The sequence below is a fragment of the Pongo abelii genome, chromosome 7, assembly GCF_028885655.2.
Source record: "Pongo abelii isolate AG06213 chromosome 7, NHGRI_mPonAbe1-v2.0_pri, whole genome shotgun sequence".
Lineage (NCBI taxonomy): Eukaryota > Metazoa > Chordata > Mammalia > Primates > Hominidae > Pongo > Pongo abelii.
In genome coordinates this window covers 7,260,815-7,277,675 of record NC_071992.2, presented here as the reverse complement: position 1 = coordinate 7,277,675, position 16,861 = coordinate 7,260,815, and the positions used below count along the sequence as shown (strand labels likewise).

Genomic DNA, 16,861 nt, shown 5'->3' with positions numbered 1-16,861 from the left:
TCAAGAGGGTGGGGTGTGGTTCTTGCTGTGTTTTTAGACAGAATCAACGGTTTCTGGGTCTGAGATGTTGCATACATCCTCTCAGTCCCTGTATCCTGAGATGGAGTCGCCTGAGAATCCACAGCAAGTCCTAACCAGGGATGGGTCTGGGTGATTAAGGAAGGTTGGCTTCAGAGCTGGGCCAGGGGCTTTGCTTTTGCTGTTTTGATCAGCTCTCTGCCTGCAGGAGACAAGGAAAACCAATGGGAACAGGTTAGTTATAAATCCTGGGCTTATTTTATTAACTCACATAATAGCTATTAATTGCCTTTCCTTCAAGCAGCAAAAGGGCATACACGGTCAATGCTATAGTAAGTAACACTGTATTATGTTATACTAAAATATTAATAAATCTAGGTTGGCTCCATCTTTCCTGAGTCCATAGATTGGAAGCGAATTGAGGAAGGACCCTAGCGGACCACAGAGCTGAGCCATGCACACAGAAGAAATCTTTTTTTCTTTTTCTTTTTTTTTTGTTTTTTTGGTTTTTTTTTTTTTGGAGATGGAGTTTTGCTCTCTTGTTCCCCAGGCTGGAGTGCAATGGCGCGATCTCGGCTCACTGCAACCTCCAGCTCCCGGGTTCAAGCGATTCTCCTGCCTCAGCCTCCCGAGTAGCTGGGATTACAGGCTTGAGCCACCATGCCGGGCCATTTTTGTATTCTTAGCAGAGACAGGGTTTGAACACGTTGGCCAGGCTGGTCTCAAATTCCTGACCTCAGGTGATCTGCCGCCTCTGCCTCCCAAAGTGCTGGGATTACAGGCATGAGCCACCGCGCCCAGCCAGAAGAAACCTTTATGTTGGTGCGCAGGCTCTGGTGAGGGACAAATGTCATCTTTCTTGGATCTGAATCTGGAAGGATCAAGGCACTGAAGGGATTTTTTTGTTTCAGACAGTCTCCCTCCGTTGCCAGGCTGGAGTGCAGTGGCACGACCTCTGCTCACTGCAACCTCTGCCTCCTGGGCTCAAGCAATTCTCCTGCCTCAGCCTCCCAAGTAGCTGGGACTATAGACACGCATCACCATGCCCAGCTAATTTTTGTATTTTCAGTAGAGACAGAGTTTCACCATGTTGGCCAGGATTGTCTAAATCTCTTGACATCATGATCCACCTGCCTTGGCCTCCCAAAGGGCAGGGATTATAGGCGTGAGCCACCATGCCCGGCCTCATGGAAGGGATTTTTTTAATGTCACGTGGCTCTCACAGGTGCAGTGTGTTCGGATGCAAGTGAAGATTGGGACTGATGCTTAAAACCAAACGTAAAATTCCAGGTGGTGTTGCTATGGGGCGCAGCATTAGGACAATCTGAGTGGTTTCAGTTGCAAGAGTGTGTGTGTGTACGTGCAAGAATTCACGTCAAGATTCAACTTCTGGCTTTGAGTGTCTCTTTAATAACGGCAATAACAATCTAAGGCAGTTTAACAGTATGGAATCGTTGCCTTTTAGAAGTTAAGCTATGGGCATGGAAGTTCAATCAGTACATTGAGGTTTTTCCTTTATCTCTCCTATGGTTAATGGTTTGTGCAGAAAAGGAACAATTGATTTCTTTCTAAAACGTTGCTTCAGGGTGTAGAGACCTTTATAGGTCATGTTTCAACTTACAGATAATTTTATAGTTCATATATAAATTACGTTCAATGTGGACTTTGTAATAGGATTTAAGGTTAGGTAAAGTTTCCACTTTCCTTAGGCTGTTTGCAGTGCCCAGCAGGCCCCATGATATCGAGATGGAAGTTATGTTAAAGGAGGAGATTGGTCAGGGATGGGCAGAATAAGGAATATGGGCAGCTCAGGCTAATGATACAATGATTGAGATGTAGAAATAGGACCAGGCACGGGATAACGCCTGTAATCCCAGTGCTTTGGGAGGCCAAGGCAAGAGGATCGCTTGAGGTCAGGAGACCAGCCTGGTCAACAGAGTGAGACCTAATCTGTACAAAATAATAATAATAATTAGTTAAGCATGGTGGTGTGTGCCTGTAGTCTCAGCCACCTGGAAAGCTGAGGTCAGGGGATCCCTTGAGCCCAGGAGTTTGAGGCTGCAGTGAGCTATAATCACACAAATGTACTCCAGCCTGGGTGACAGGGTGAGGCCCTGACTCAAAAAAAATTGAGTCAGGGAAAAAATTGGAAATCTTAATCCTCCGTATCCAGGAATGTGACCTTATTTGGACATAGGGTAGTTGTAGATGTAACCAAGTAACAATGAGTCATACTGGATTGGGGGCTGCTGGTGAGGGGGCAGATGCAATGACTGGTGTCCTTATAAAAGAAGAGAATGAGGGCCGGGCATGGTGGCTCATGCCTGTAATCTCAGCACACTTTGGGAGGGTGAGGTGGGCGGATCACTTGAGGTCAGGAGTTCGAGACCAGCCTGCCCAACATGGTGAAACTCCATCTCAACTAAAAATACAAAATTAGCACTGCGTGGTGGCTGGTGCCTGTAATCCCAGCTACTCAGGAGGCTGAGGTGGGAGAATCACCAGAAACTGGGAGGCAGAGGTTGCAGTGAGCCAAGATTGTGCCACTGCACTTCAGCCTGGGTGACAGAGGGAAACTCCATCTCAAATAAATAAAAGAGGAGAATGTCAGGTGACGACAGAGACACAGGGAGAAGGCAGCTATGTGATGAGGGAGGAGAGATTGGAGCGATGCATCTACAAGGAACACCAAGCATTGTCAGCGGCCACCAGAAGCCAGAAGAGGCAGGAAGGATTCTCTCTTACATGTTTCAGTGGTCGCGAAGGCCGGCTGACACCTTGATTTTGGGCTTCTAACATCCAGGCCTGTGTGACAATACATTTCTGTTGTTTTCAGCCACATGTGGGGCTCTCATTGTTGTTTTTTTTTTTTTTTTTTTTTTTTTTTGAGACAGAGTTTCACTCTTGTGCCCCATGCTGGAGTGCAACAGCGCGACCTCGTCTCTCTGCAACCTCCTCCTCCCAGGTTCACCATGTTGGCTGGGCTGGTCTCAAAATCCTGACCTCAAGTGGTCGGCCCGTCTCAGCCTCCCAAAGTGCTGGGAGTACAGGCATGAGCCACCACGCCCAGCTTTGTGGTTATTTTTTTCGACAAGATCCCACCGTGTCATCCAGGCTGGAGTGCAGTGGTACAATCTCAGCTCCTGCAGCCTTGACCTCCCTGGGTTCAGGTAATTTTCCCATCCCAGCCTCCAAGTAGCTGGGACTACACGCTTGGCTAATTTTTGTATTTTCTGTAGAGATGGGGTCTTGCTATGTTTCCCAGGCTGGTCTCAAACTCCTTGGGCTCAAGCCATCTTCCTGCCTTGGCCTCCCAAAGTGCTAGGATTACAGGCATGAGCCACTATCCCTGGCCCACCTTGTTAAAAAATAAGGAATTTCAAGATGGTGATGGCAGATTATGAAACCACAGAGGGGACTCTTCTGTGTCCCTGTGGGACTGTCCAGGTTGCAAGACCATGAAGCCGGCCCTGGCTGCTGGGTTCTTGGAGTGCTGGACCTCCTGTGGCATGTGGCAACGAGTTGTCATGGGTTGTCACGACATATGATGATCAACTACAGGAGACCCAAAGACCACTGAGGAGACTCAGTCCTTTCTCCGACGAATGGTTGTGTATGTCACACTAGCAACAAACAGAACCGCAAGAGCTCCTGTGACAATGCTGAGCATGATCACTGCGCCTTGTAGAGCAGATGCCCTCTGTACCTCCGCTCCTGTTAAGAAACAGAGGATTTTTAATTGTCTGATTATTAGGAGGCTGTTCTGGCTGCTCCTGGTTCCCTGGGAAGTTTCCCATCTAGCCGCTAGTGAGTATTAATTATGGAAATGAAATGTACATTTAACCCAAGAAAATGCTCACTCTAGAGAAATCTCATAGGGCAAGTCATTGAAAGCCGATTTACTAAATGTTCTCTTCGCCAAATGATCCATTTGCCTAATGACCACTTTGCCAAATGATCAATTTGCTGAAAGCCAATTCGCTGAAAATCTGTTTGTGGGATGTCCTGCTTATCAGTAACTGACAGTCAGATGCATCTTATCCCAGGTTCCCAGTGGGATGTGGGACAAGGGAGGGGCTACAAAATAGTTGTAGCAAAACTCCAAAACTTAAAAGGAAGAAAAATCCTCCATAATTGCGTGAATTGGTCATTCATTATTTAGTTTTCTACAAAAGGGACTGCTTCCTCTATGTTCACAAGGAGATCATGGGCAGTGGCTTACAAGAAGAGAAAGGATGTATATCACCCCTACCTGCCCCTCTTTTCTTTTTTTTTTTTTTTTTAAGACAGGAATTGGAGTGCTGTAACACAATCACAACTCACTGCAGCCTCAAACTCCTGGGTTCCGGCCATCCTCCCGCCTCAGCCTCCCCAGTAGCTGGGACTACAGGCATGTGACACCACACCCAGCTAATTTATTGTAGAGACAGAGTCTCACTTTGTTGCCCAGGCTGGTCTCAAGCTCCTGGCCCCAAGTGATCCTCCTACCTCGTCCTCCCAAAGTCCTGGGATTACAAGTAGGAGGCACTGTGCCCAGCCCATTACTCCTTACATGTAATTGCTTTAAGCGCTCGTTAGATCACTGGACAGTATCCAAGTCTCTCCTAGCAAAAGGAAAGATAGCCAGTGTTTGTAAACAACCCACAAAAGAAGGCAACAGCAAATTCGGAGATGATTTTATTCTTCCTTTGTATCACCCAGATTGAAGGGGTTTGAAGACTTGAGAATTTGCAGTCTCGTTTCAGACTCTCCCCTCTCCTTTTTTCAGCATCGAGTGAACAGCAGGGTTTTGCTCCTCCCCTATGAACAGCTTTCTGTGCTATTGAATGAGGGATGATTTCTGTATCTGGAAGGGGCATCTTGGGGGCAGACTGTACACAGTGATTTCCTGAGGACTGGAAGGATTACAGCCCGACATTCTCTATAGGGTGCCTTCCCTTTGCCTAAAAGGCACTATGTAAAATGTTACCAGCAGGTCGAGGGATTCCCTACCTCCCAGGTTATCTCTTTGGAGCTGTTGGCATCTTGTTCCTGGGGCTCCAAAGCTGCTGGGAAACAGGATTGTTCTGCTTGAATTCTCTCCTCCCCACCATGAGACCACTTTTTGATTCTTTTCTATCTCAGGACAGAGCAGACTATGCTGACAGTTTTCTGGCAACTGCTTTTGTATCTCACCTGGCTGCTGGTCATAAGAGTTCATGAGCATTTCCTGGGTGACTGCCAGGCAGCCGTTGTGGGTTTGGGGGTGACTCCCAGGAGCTTACACATGAATGGGTAGATGTGGATGCTGTTAAAAGCTTCGGCCAGGTGATTCCTCTTGAAATCTGGCCCGAAAGCTCTGAATATGGTCTTCATATCCATGAGGACGTTATCAAAGCCATGGCTGCCTTTGTTGAAACACATTATAATTCTCTGAAAAATAATAACTATAAAAAAGACATTTTACCTTCCAATCCCCTGAAAGAAAACTGTCCTTTAGTTAATGTCATGCTTGTTGGATCCATGAAGTCTTTGAGAATTTAAACTACAAGGACACTGCTCTCTGTGGTGGTGGAGAGAATACCAGGATTTAAAAGTCTTTAAGAAAGAGAATGTAGAAAGCGTACCCATTGGAAACAGCAAGATGATGATAATCGTTCTGACAGTAATAATAAGCTGAAATATATAGAGCTTACTATGTATCATGAATTGTTCTGAATGCTTCATAAATATATGTTAACTCCTTTACCCTCATGGCAGCCCAGTAAAGGCGCCATTCCCCATTTTACAGCTGGGGAAACTGAGTTACAGAGCTTATCTGCACTGAATCAACAGGAGCAAATGCTAGATCAGGTCACTGAACCCAAGCATTCTGGTTCCAGAGCCAAATAGATGTATTTTTTATGGTGTAAAAACATATGCATACATTTTTAGGGGAAGGGTGGGGGTAGGTTGGGATGAGGATTCTGGGTAATTGCTTGGTAAATGCCAAATACCTTTCTTGTCTGTCCGTCTTTTCAAATGATAAAGTAATGTCAATTGCAACACTTTTTTTTTTTTTTTTTTTTTTTGAGACGAGGTCTAGCTGGAGTAGAGTGATGCAGTCATAGCCCACTGCAGCCTCAAATTCCTGGGCTCGAGCAATCCACCCACATCAGCTTCCCAAGTAGTTGGGACTACAGGCCCACACTACTATATCCAGCTAATTATTTTAATTTTTGTAGAGATGGCAGGTGGCAGTGGGAGGGGGAGTTCTCGCTATGTTGCCCAGGCTGGTCTCAAACACATGACCTCAAGTGAACCTTCTGCTCAGCCCCACAAAGCTCTGGAATTATAGGCCTGAGCCACTGTGGCTGGCTACAATACTGTTTATTTATATTTTAGACCAACTGATATTCTAGCATATAAGAAATATGATGCTCTCTGTATATTGAAGATTTGATCTAATATTTGGCCTGGTGTATACAGAAATTTCCTGTCTGCTTGGCTCTGGTTGAAGAAACCAGTCTGACTGTCTTTGAGGCTATGGAGCAGTCCATCAAGAATGAAAGCCCTCGTGCCAGGCACGTTGGCTCACACCTGTAATAGCAGCACTTTGGGAGGCCGAGGCAGGTGGATCACTTGAACCTGGGAGGCAGAGGTTGCAGGGGGAGCTGAGGTCACACCACTGCATTCCAGCCTGGGCGACAGAGCGAGACTCTCTCAAAAAGTTAAAAAAAAAAAAAAGAATGAATGTCCTCATGATGGCCTCAAGCACATTGGTCCCTGAAGAGAGTCAAGGAAGGCCCACTTTACTCTGCACTGCAAAGCAGGCAGGTGGATAGGAATCTGAGGAGTGGATTCAGTGAGAGGCATTGACCCAAAGGATTTTATGCCTAATGGTCGGTTCAGCAGAAGATTAAACTGAGCACAGCATCCTCTTGCCTCAAACTATCTGGTTGGTCAGTGCGGAATGTTCTTGTCTCATTAAATGTCCTTATGCTACTGTCAAGATATCCTGTTACAAAACGTCATAAACCAGGTTTACAAATAGGCCAGGTGACTGTGGAGTTTCTCCTTGGCAGGGCCTTAGCTATGGGCGTGGGATTGGTGTGCAGTAATCACAGTGTTCCGGGCCACTTGAGGCATAAAATATACCTTAGGTGATAAACTGTTGTATTTTAATGTGAATATTTCCACCAACATTAAACAGTAACCCCATGAGTTTTCTAATACCTGTTATACTCTGGAGTTGCAACAAGCTAACATGAAGTAAGTTGCAAACATAATTATCACATTTGGCTCCTATTCAAAGCAAGCTTCTTCAAGCTGTACCTGGGGCAGTCTTCCCTCACATGAGGTTTATAACATCATTTATTTAATTATTTATTTATTTTTTGAGATGGATTTTCGCTCTATCACCCAGGCTGCAGTGCAATGGTGTGATCTTGGCTCACTGCAACCTCCGCCCCCCCGGGGATCAAGCGATTCTCCTACCTCAGCGTCTCAAGTAGCTGGGATTATAGGCACCGCCTACCATGTCCTGCTAGTTTTTGTATTTTTAGTAGAGACGGGGTTTCACCGTGTTGACCGGGCTGGTCTCAAACTCCTGACCTCAGGTGATCCACCCGCCTCAGCCTCCCAAACTGTTGGGTTACTGGCGTGAGCCACGGCTCCCGGCTTTAGCATCATTTAAACTTTGTTTCTGCCATGAATTTTTAGTTGATAGTTAACAAAAAATAGACCACCTCATTTATGTCTCACAGTTAGCATTGGTTTTTGTGTTTTCTTTAGGCTTGTTTTTTAATTGTTTTTAAAATTGTGAAACAGGGTCTTGTTCTGTTGCTGAGGCCAGAGTGCAGTGATACAATCTTGGCTCACTGCAGCCTCAACCTCCTGGGCTCAAGCAATCCTCCCACTTTTGCCTCCTGAGTAGCTGGGACTACAAACACGAGCCACCACTGCTGGCTAATTTTTAATTTTTAATTTTTAATTTTTTTTTTTTTTTGAAATGGAGTTTCACTCTGTCGCCCAGCAGGTTGGAGTGCAGTGGCGTAATCTCAGCTCACTGAACCTCCACCTCTCGGGTTCAAGCGATTCTCCTGCCTCAGCCTCGGTACCCACCACCATGCCTGGCTAATTTTTAAAAAATATTTTTTGTAGCGACAGAGATTCGCCTTGTTGGCCAGACTGGTCTTGAACTCCTGATCTCAAGTGATCCACCTACCTCGGCCTCCCAAGGTGCTGAGATTACAGGCGTGAGCCACCACGCCAAGCCTAAATTTTAAATTTTTTGTAGAGACCAGGTTTTGCCATGTTGTCTAGACTGGTCTTGAACTCCTGGGCTCAAGTTATCCTCCTGCCTTGGCCTCTCAAAGTGCTGGGATTACAGGCATGGCCCTTATGCCTGGCCCTTAAAGCTGATTTTTAATAACAGCTTTACTGAAAGATAATTCACATACAATACAATTTACCCATTTAAAATGTTCAATTTCGCCAGGCATGGTGGCTCACACTTGTAATCCCAGCACTTTGGGAGGCTGACGTGGGAGGATCGCTTGAACCCAAGAGTTTGAGACCAGCCCGAGCAACATGGCAAAACCCTGCCTCGACCAAAAATACAAAAAAAATTAGCGGGGCATGGTGGTGTATGTCTGTAGTCCCAGCTCCTCAGGAGGCTGAAGTGAGAGGATGCTTTGAGCCCGGGAAGTGGAGGGTGCAGTGAGTTGAGATTGCACCACTGCACTCCAGCCTCGGCAACAGAGCCAAACCCTGTCTCTAAATAAATAAAGTGTATAATTCAGTGGTTTTTAATATATTCACAGACTTGTACAGCCATCACCACCATCAATTTTAGAAATTTTAATTACCCCAGAAGAAACCCTGTATCCATTAGCAGTCACCCCTTATTTCCCCATGACTATCCCCACCCCGGCTCCTGGTAACCATTAATCTACTTTGTTTCTTTGGATTTTCATATTCTGGGCATATATATATATATATATATATATAAATATATATATATAAATATATATATATTTATATATATAATCATCTAATATTTTTCTGGCTTCTCTCACTTAGCCTAATGGTTTCAAGGTGTATCCAGGTTGTAGCATGAATCAGCCCTTCATTCCATATTTTGGCTGATTAATGTTCCATCACACGGGTAGACTGTACTTGTTTGCCCATTCATCTGTTGTTGATAGGCATTTGTGTTGTTGCCACCTTTTGACAATCATGAATAATTTTGCTACGAGCATCTGTGTGTGTCTTTGTATGAACAGGCTTGCATATTTTTTGATATGGGCAAATGACAACCAGTGGCGGGAGGCCTTTGTGGTGAATTTTTTGGTGATCTTTGTGTACTCTGTATAATGATTGGCCATGCAGGCTTGGGGGCAGCACTTAACCTTACATTTCTTTGTTTTTTTAAGATAGGGTCTGTCTCTCTGCCACCCAGGCCAGAGTGCAGTTGATGCAGGGCAGGGGAGCCCCGAAGTGGAGCATAGTGTGTCCGGAACTGGTGGGTTCTTGGTCTCACTGACTTCAAGAATGAAGCTGCAGACCCTCGCGGTGAGCGTCACAGTTCTTGAAGGCGGCATGTTCGGAGTTTCTTCCTTCTGGTGCTCGGATGTGTTCAGAGTTTCTTCCTTCTGGTGGGTTCGTGGTCTCGCTGGCTTCAGGAGAGAAGCTGCAGACCTTCAAGGTGAGTGTTACAGCTCTTAAGGTGGTGCGTCTGGAGTTGTTTGCTTCTCCCAGTGGGTTCATAGTCTCGCTGGCTTCAGGAGTGAAGCTGCAGACCTTCAAGGTGAGTGTTACAGCTCATAAAGGCAGTGTGGACCCAAAGAGTCAGCAACAGTAAGACTTATTGCAAAGAGTAAAAGAACAAAGCCTCCACAGTGTGGAAAGGGACCCCAGCGGGCTGCCACTGATGGCTGGGGCAGCCTGCTTTTATTCTCTTACCTGGCCCCACCACATCCTGCTGATTGGTCTGTTTTACAGAGAGCTGATTGGTCCGTTTTGACAGGGTGCTGACTGGTGCATTTACAATCCGTGAGCTAGACACAAAAGTTCTCCAAGTACCTACTAGATTAGCTAGATACAGAGTGTCCATTGGTGCATTCACAAACCCTGAGCTAGACACAGGGTGCTGGTTGGTGTGTTTACAAACCTTGAGCTAGGTACAGAGTGCCGATTGGTATATTTCAAATTCCTTAGCTAGACATAAAGGTTCTCCAAGTCCCCACCAGACTAAGGAGCCCAGCTGGCTTCACCCAGTGGATCCTGCACCAGGGCGGCAGGTGGAGCTGCCTGCCAGTCCCGTGCCGCACGCTGCTGTGTAGGGCACTCCTTAGCCCTTGGGTGGTCGATGGGAATGGGCGCTGTGGAGCAGGGGGTGGTGCTCATCGAGGAGGCTCGGGCCGCGCAGGATCCCACAGTGGGTGGAGGGGAGGTTCAGGCATGGCAAGCTGCAGGCCCCGAGCCCTGCCCTGTGGGGAGGCAGCTAAGGCCTGGTGAGAAATCGAGCACAGCAGCTGCTGGTCCAGGTGATAAGCCCGTCACTGCGCAGGGCCGGCGGGTCCAGCTGGCCGCTCTGAGTGTGGGGCCCACCCAGCCCATGCCCACCCGGAACTTGCACTGGCCCGAAAGCACCGTGCCCAGCCCTGGTTCACGCTCACGCCTCTCCCTCTACACCTCCCGGCAAGCTGAAGGAGCCGGCTCCAGCCTCGGCCAGCCCAGGAAGGGTCTCCCACAGTACAGCAGTGGGCTGAAGGGCTCTTCAAGTGCTGCCAAAGTGGGAGCCCAGGCAGAGGAGGTGCCGAGAGTGAGCTCCAGGGCTGCCAGCATGCTGTCACCTCTCAATAGCACGTGAGAGTTCTTGCCATTGTCTAGGAAAGAATTCAAGGGCAAGCCGGAGGTGTAGAAGAAAACAGCTTTATTGAAGAGGCAGCGTTATAGCCCTGTGACTGCTCCTGTAGGGCAGGGCTACCCTGGAGGCAGACAGTAGCGGCAGAGAGTTTGCAATCACATTTATACCCACTTTTAATTGCATGCAGATGAAAGGGCAGTTTATGCAGGAATTTCTAGAAAATGGGTAGTAACTTTTGAGTCATTGGGTCATTGCCATGGAAAGGGGCAGTAACCCCCGGGTGTTGCCATGGCAATAGTAAACTCACATGGCACACTGGTGGGCATCTCTGATGGAAAGCTTCTTCTGCCCCAGCCCTGTTTTAGCTAGTCCTCAATTTGGTCTGGTGTCCAAGCCCTGCCTGCGGAGTCAAGCCCTGCCTCCTGTCTTACAGTGACGTGATCATGGCTCACAGCAGCCTCAACACCCCCGGGGCTCAAGCAATTCTCCCACTTCGGCCTCCTGAGTTGCTGGGACCACAGGCACGTGCCACTATGCCCAGCTTCATTTTTTTTTTTGCATTTTTTGTAGAGATGGTGTTTCACTGTGTTGCCTAGGCTGGTCTCAAACTCCTGGGCTGAAGCAATCTACCCTACCTTAGCCTTCTAAAGTGCTAGGATCACAGGTGTGAGCCACTGCACCCAGCCCAACCTTACATTTTTAATCTCAAGTCACTTCTCTCTAGGTATTGATTTCTTCTTTAAAATGGTGGAACTAAGAGCGTCTATTTTATAGGGTTGTTGGGAAGGCAAAAATGAAAGGACTGCTATTCAATGTTTAGTGAAGTGCTATGCACAATTTTGAATAATGAAGTTGGTGTTTATTTTTTATTATTTGTTTATTTATTTTTTAGAGACGGGGTCTTTCTCTGTTGCTCAAGCTGGAGTGCAGTGTTGCAATCACAACTTACTGCAGCCTTGACCTCCTGGGCTCAAGAAATCCTGCCACCTCAGCCTCCTGTGTAGCTGGGACTACAGGCATATATCGCCGTGTCTGGCTATTTATTTATTTGTTTGTTTTTTGTAGAGATAGGGTCTCCCTATGTTGCCCGGGCTGGTCTTGAACTCCTGGCCTTAAGCAATCCTTCTGTCTTGGCCTCCCAAAACAGTGAGATTACAGGCATGAACCACCATGGCCAGCCCTTATTTTTATTTTTAAATCAGCCTTGTCAAGTTGAATTGGTCATTAATCTTGTATAACGGTAATTTGGGGCAGCATTGGTTGGGCGGGGGGTGGGGAACATTTAGGACCCTGTGGCCTACAACTCGTAATGTGTGCACTTATTTTATTTTATTTTGTTTTGTTTTATTATATTATATTATATTATTTTTTTTGAGACAGGGTCTCACTCTATTGCCCAGACTGGAGTGCAGTAGCATGATCTTGGCTCACTGCAACCTCTGCCTCCGAGATTCAAGCGATTCTCCTGCCTCAGCCTCCAGAGTAGCTGGAACTACAGATGCGCGCCACCAGGCCTGGCTAATTTTTTGTATTTTTAGTAGAGATGGGGTTTCACCATGTTGGCCAGGCTGGTCTCAAACTCCTGACCTCAGGTGATACACCTGCCTCGGCCTCCCAAAGTACTGGGATTATAGGCGTGAGCCACCGTGCCCGGCTTTGCACTTATGTTTGATTTTTGCAGAACCACCCTTCCCTAATGGTTGTCTCCTAGATCCAAGGTGACTTTATTCATTTTAGAATGATCTTACCCCATTGATACTGTAACCAGAGTTGGCATACATCACGATTGGCAGAACCCGGTCATGTTTAGAGAGATGGAAGTGTTCTGGAAACTTCTCCTTCTTGTAGACGTGGAGGTGAGGGTACACATTCTTCATTGCCTGGTAAAGGTCTTCCTCTTGCCCCAGTTTGGGCAGGGGCATCCCAAAGCCACCGTAGCCCACAGTGTCAAACTTGACCAAGTCCCTGAACTTGATGCGGTTGGACAAGGGGTTCTTGTTGACATTGGGTCTCTTCTTCACGGTGGTCATCCCGTGGTGTCATGTGATGATGACGCTGAGGTGCTCTGCAGGCTGTGCTTCTCAGTGGCTCCCACCAGACACCGGATGGTCCTGTCGATTTGCTGAATCATCAACTTCCTGTTCTCTGCCTCTGGCACAAATCGATGTCCCACGTTATCTGGCTGTCTGTAGTACAGCGTCACAAAGTCAAAGTCTTCCTTGGTGAACCAGTTCACGACAGTATCGATGTTCTCCTTCCGCTCTGTCCCATTGCTGTTTGGGTGAGTGTAGGACTCCACCAGGGATCGCTTGACAGTCTCACCCTCGTATTTAGCACCTCCCCTGGAATAGTGGAATGATGCCGCTTTGTTCCCCTGCAAGTACAAGAAGAAAATTCCATCAGGGCCATTTCTCATACCTTTCTCACAATCAGCAAAGCTCGAGTTGTCGACATCTGTGCCCCAGTACAAAGGCATAAAAAATATATGGTCTTTGGAGTCAGACAGGGTGGAGCTAGGATCCTGGGCTTCCCCAGGATCTCATAGCATCTACAACACTGTTAGTTACAAGATGTGCTATTATTTTATGGGCTACTAAGCAGAAAAATGCTGCCAACGAGACCGTGACGTTCCAGTGATTGTAAGGTGTATTCCAACTTCAGAGATGGCAAAATGAAAAATAATTCCTTAGAATAGAGGGAGACAGTAATTTCTGAGTTGTTGGTGGTGAATCTGTGCATGTGTGTTTTTTATATATATATAAACACATATATATACACATATATGTATACACATATATACACACGTTTATATATATACACACATATATATACACACATATATATACGTATATATGTATATATAGTGGTGCATTGGTACAATCATAGCTCATTGCACCCTTGATCTCCTGGGCTTAAGGGATCCTCCCGCCTCAGCCCCTTGAGTAGCTGGGGCCACAGGCATGTGCCACCATACCTTTTTTTTTTTTTTTTTTTTTTTGGAGACACGGTCTCACTCTGTCTCCTAGGCTGGAGTGCAGTGGCACGATCTCAGCTCACTGCAACCACTGACTCCTGGGTTCAAGCAATTCTCATGCCTCAGCCTCCCAAGTAGCTGGGATTATAGACACGTGCCACTGTGCCCAGCTAAGTTTTGTATTTTTAGTGGAGATAGAGTTTTGTCATGTTGGCCAGGCTGGTTTCAAACCCCTGAGCTGAAGTGATCCACCTGCCCTGGCCTCCCAAAGTGCTGAGATTACATGTGTGAGCCACGGCGCCTAGCCCTATTTTTTTTTTTTTTTTAACATTTGTAGAGATGAGGTCTTGCTAATTTGCCCAGGCTGGTCCTGAACTCCTGGGTTCAAGTAATTCTCCTGCCTCAGCCTCTCAAAGTGCTGGGATTACAGGCATGAGACACCGCACACGGCTGGTGGTGAGTTTTAAAATCTCCCAGTGTCTCAGTGTTTCTACCTGTAGAATGCCAAAAAGTAGAAGGCATCTTTGTGAGGATTAAGCAGGCTAGCTTTTTTTTGGTTTGTTTGTTTGTTTGTTTGTTTGTTTGTTTGTTGAGACAGAATCTCTCTCTTGTCATCCAGGCTGGAGTGCAATGGCATGATCTTGGCTCAGTGCAACCTCCGCCTCCTGGATTCAAGTGATTCTCCTGCCTCGGCCTCCCAAGTAGCTGGGATTACAAGGCCAGCTAGCTTTAAGATACAGTGTTGGGCATCACATTTTGGCAGGGAGCAGGCACTCTTTTCTTTGCCTGCAGGTGGGACTAAGCCACCACAGGCCTTCCCTGGTGTGTGCAGTGGGTGATGAATGCTTGCCTGCTCAGCACCCACTTCCTGCTGGGCTGGGTCACATTACTCTGACTCCCCCTTGAGCTTCAGTCCGCGCCTGGTTCAAGATGTATTGACTCAACCCGAGGATCCAGAGGTGGGATGTGGCTCTGGCCTGGCCAGAGGACCGAGGATGCTGCATGCCATGGCTACAGCAACTGGTTCAGCTTTGGGCTCATGTCCTAGTCAGAGCCAATGAGAAGTAATCTTGGGATATCTGCTGGGCTGTTGGGAAGGGGACAGGCTGCCCTGCTCATCCCCATTCCTGATGCTGAGGGATCTGAGAAAATCACTTGTAAAATTTGGGGTTGTTTGGAAGAAGGGGAGACTGATGTCTCCTTCTCTCTACAGACATCTGATCAGCTACAGAGCTTGACAAACTTACCCAGAGGCAGAATGATATGGTGGTTAAAAGTGTGCTCTGGGCCGAGATCTTGCCACTGCACTCCAGGCTATGCGACAGAGTGAGACTCCGTCTCAAAAAAAAAAAAAAAATAGTGTGCTCTGGGCTGGGCGCGGGGGCTCATGACTGTAATCCCAGCACTTTGGGAGGCTGAGACAGGAGGACCGCTTGAAGTCAGGAGTTTGGGATCAGACCCTATTTCTAGAAAAATGTTTTTTAAAAATTAGCTGGGTTGGTGGTGAATGCCTGTAGTCCCAGCTACTCAGGAGGCTGAGGCGGGAGGATTGCTGGAGCCTGGGAGTTCAAGGCTGCAGTGAGCTATGATCAGGCCACTGCACTCCAGTTTGAGGGACAGAGAGAGACCCCATCTCCCTAAAGAACAAAAAAGTGTGCTCTGGTGTCGCACTGCCTGGTTAGATCCTTTGTCCACCACTTAGATGCATGTTATATAAATGCTCTCCTCAGTTTCCTCGTCTGTAACTTGGGGATGATAATGCTGCCCCATGAAGTGGTTGTGGGGACTAAATGCATGTGGGCACATTGGTAAGTATTCAACAGGCTTGATTTTTCCCGGAGAGGGAGAAAGAGCATGCAGTGAGGTGACATGCTCAAGTGCATTGGGGCAAGGATAATTTCCTCTGGCTTCTGCCTCCTGGGAGGTACTAAGGAGGCATCTGAAATGCGTCTTCAGACCCCAGAGTTGGGGACTGCAGTGGGAAATTGAGATCAGGGACCCCAGTCTGGCAGAAATGGCTGCAGCATGGGGCATTACGTTCCTTCCATCAGAGGCATGGGGTGTGTTGCAGACAGTCATGAAATGTGGCTGAATCGTGCAAGGGAGCCGTGTTCCTAGGGTCGCTGCTTGAGACAAAGTCCCCTGTCAGTAGAACCTGGTGACCTTCACCCTTCTGTGTCAGGCTGCAGACAGCAAGAGATGGCAGCAGATTACAGCCAACAGGAAAAGGGCCATTGCCATCCCACAGGTTGCCATAGGAGGAGATGACATCTCTTCCCTCTCCTCCTCCAACAGTGTCAGCTGGGGAAGAGGTAGTTGGGTGTGCACAAGAGTAGACTGCAGACCATGCCCCTTCTCCTCCAGTCTGCTGGGGCCCCGAGAGAGTCTGCAGCCCTTGGCCAGGGACTGGCTGACACAGGAGAACAGAAGACCTTAGGCTGGGATAACATGGTGGTGCAGTTCATCCTCTGGAGCTCCCTGTGAGATCAGACTGGAGCCCGTCTCCAGCTGAGACCACATCTCACTTAGCTCCTTCCCTGCCATATCCTGTTTTCCTTACTCCTATCTCCTGAGGGTTCTTCCTGAATGAATTACATGCACTCAATCCCTGCCTCAGGCTCCGCTTTTAGGGAACGTGACCTAAGACAGAAATCTTAGTACTAAATACTTCGCAAGGGCTCAGAAGCTCTGCTATCCACAGGCAGGTGGGATATTACCTTCCCTACCGCCTGGCAGTCATAGTCTATGATGTGATTCAGCTTTGTGGAAGTGCTTCTCTAAAGAACATCCCCCAATTTAAGATGATCTTAATTTGCTTACTTGTTTACTGTCCATTTAGCTGCTCTAAAATGGGAGCTCCAAATCAGGGGTCATGTCTGGTTGGTTACCCACTTCCTGGGTCCTAGAATGGGCCTAGCTCAGAGCAGGTGCTCACTATTGATGGAATGCTTGTTGAAAGAATGCATGAATCTCATCTCCTTTTGTGGGTGAAAAACTCATCCTATTCTCATTCCTGATTAAGTTTCTTTCTTTTTTTT

The 16,861-nt window shown here is 47.3% G+C and overlaps 1 long non-coding RNA gene across 2 annotated transcripts in view; it reads left to right on the top strand.

Annotated features, from left to right (window-relative positions):
- The first annotated feature begins 167 nt into the window (after nucleotides 1-167).
- Nucleotides 168-16,861, top strand: part of LOC134761825 (uncharacterized) — a 49,550-nt gene continuing 32,856 nt past the window's right edge. Inside the window, exons 1-3 of one of the 2 annotated variants that reach the window (XR_010140969.1) lie at nucleotides 168-252; nucleotides 9,414-9,685; nucleotides 11,742-12,166. This is a non-coding gene — a long non-coding RNA (uncharacterized LOC134761825). Of the gene's footprint in view, nucleotides 253-9,413; nucleotides 9,686-11,741; nucleotides 12,167-16,861 lie in introns of those variants that run through there. The other variant, XR_010140968.1, reaches the window with a different exon arrangement.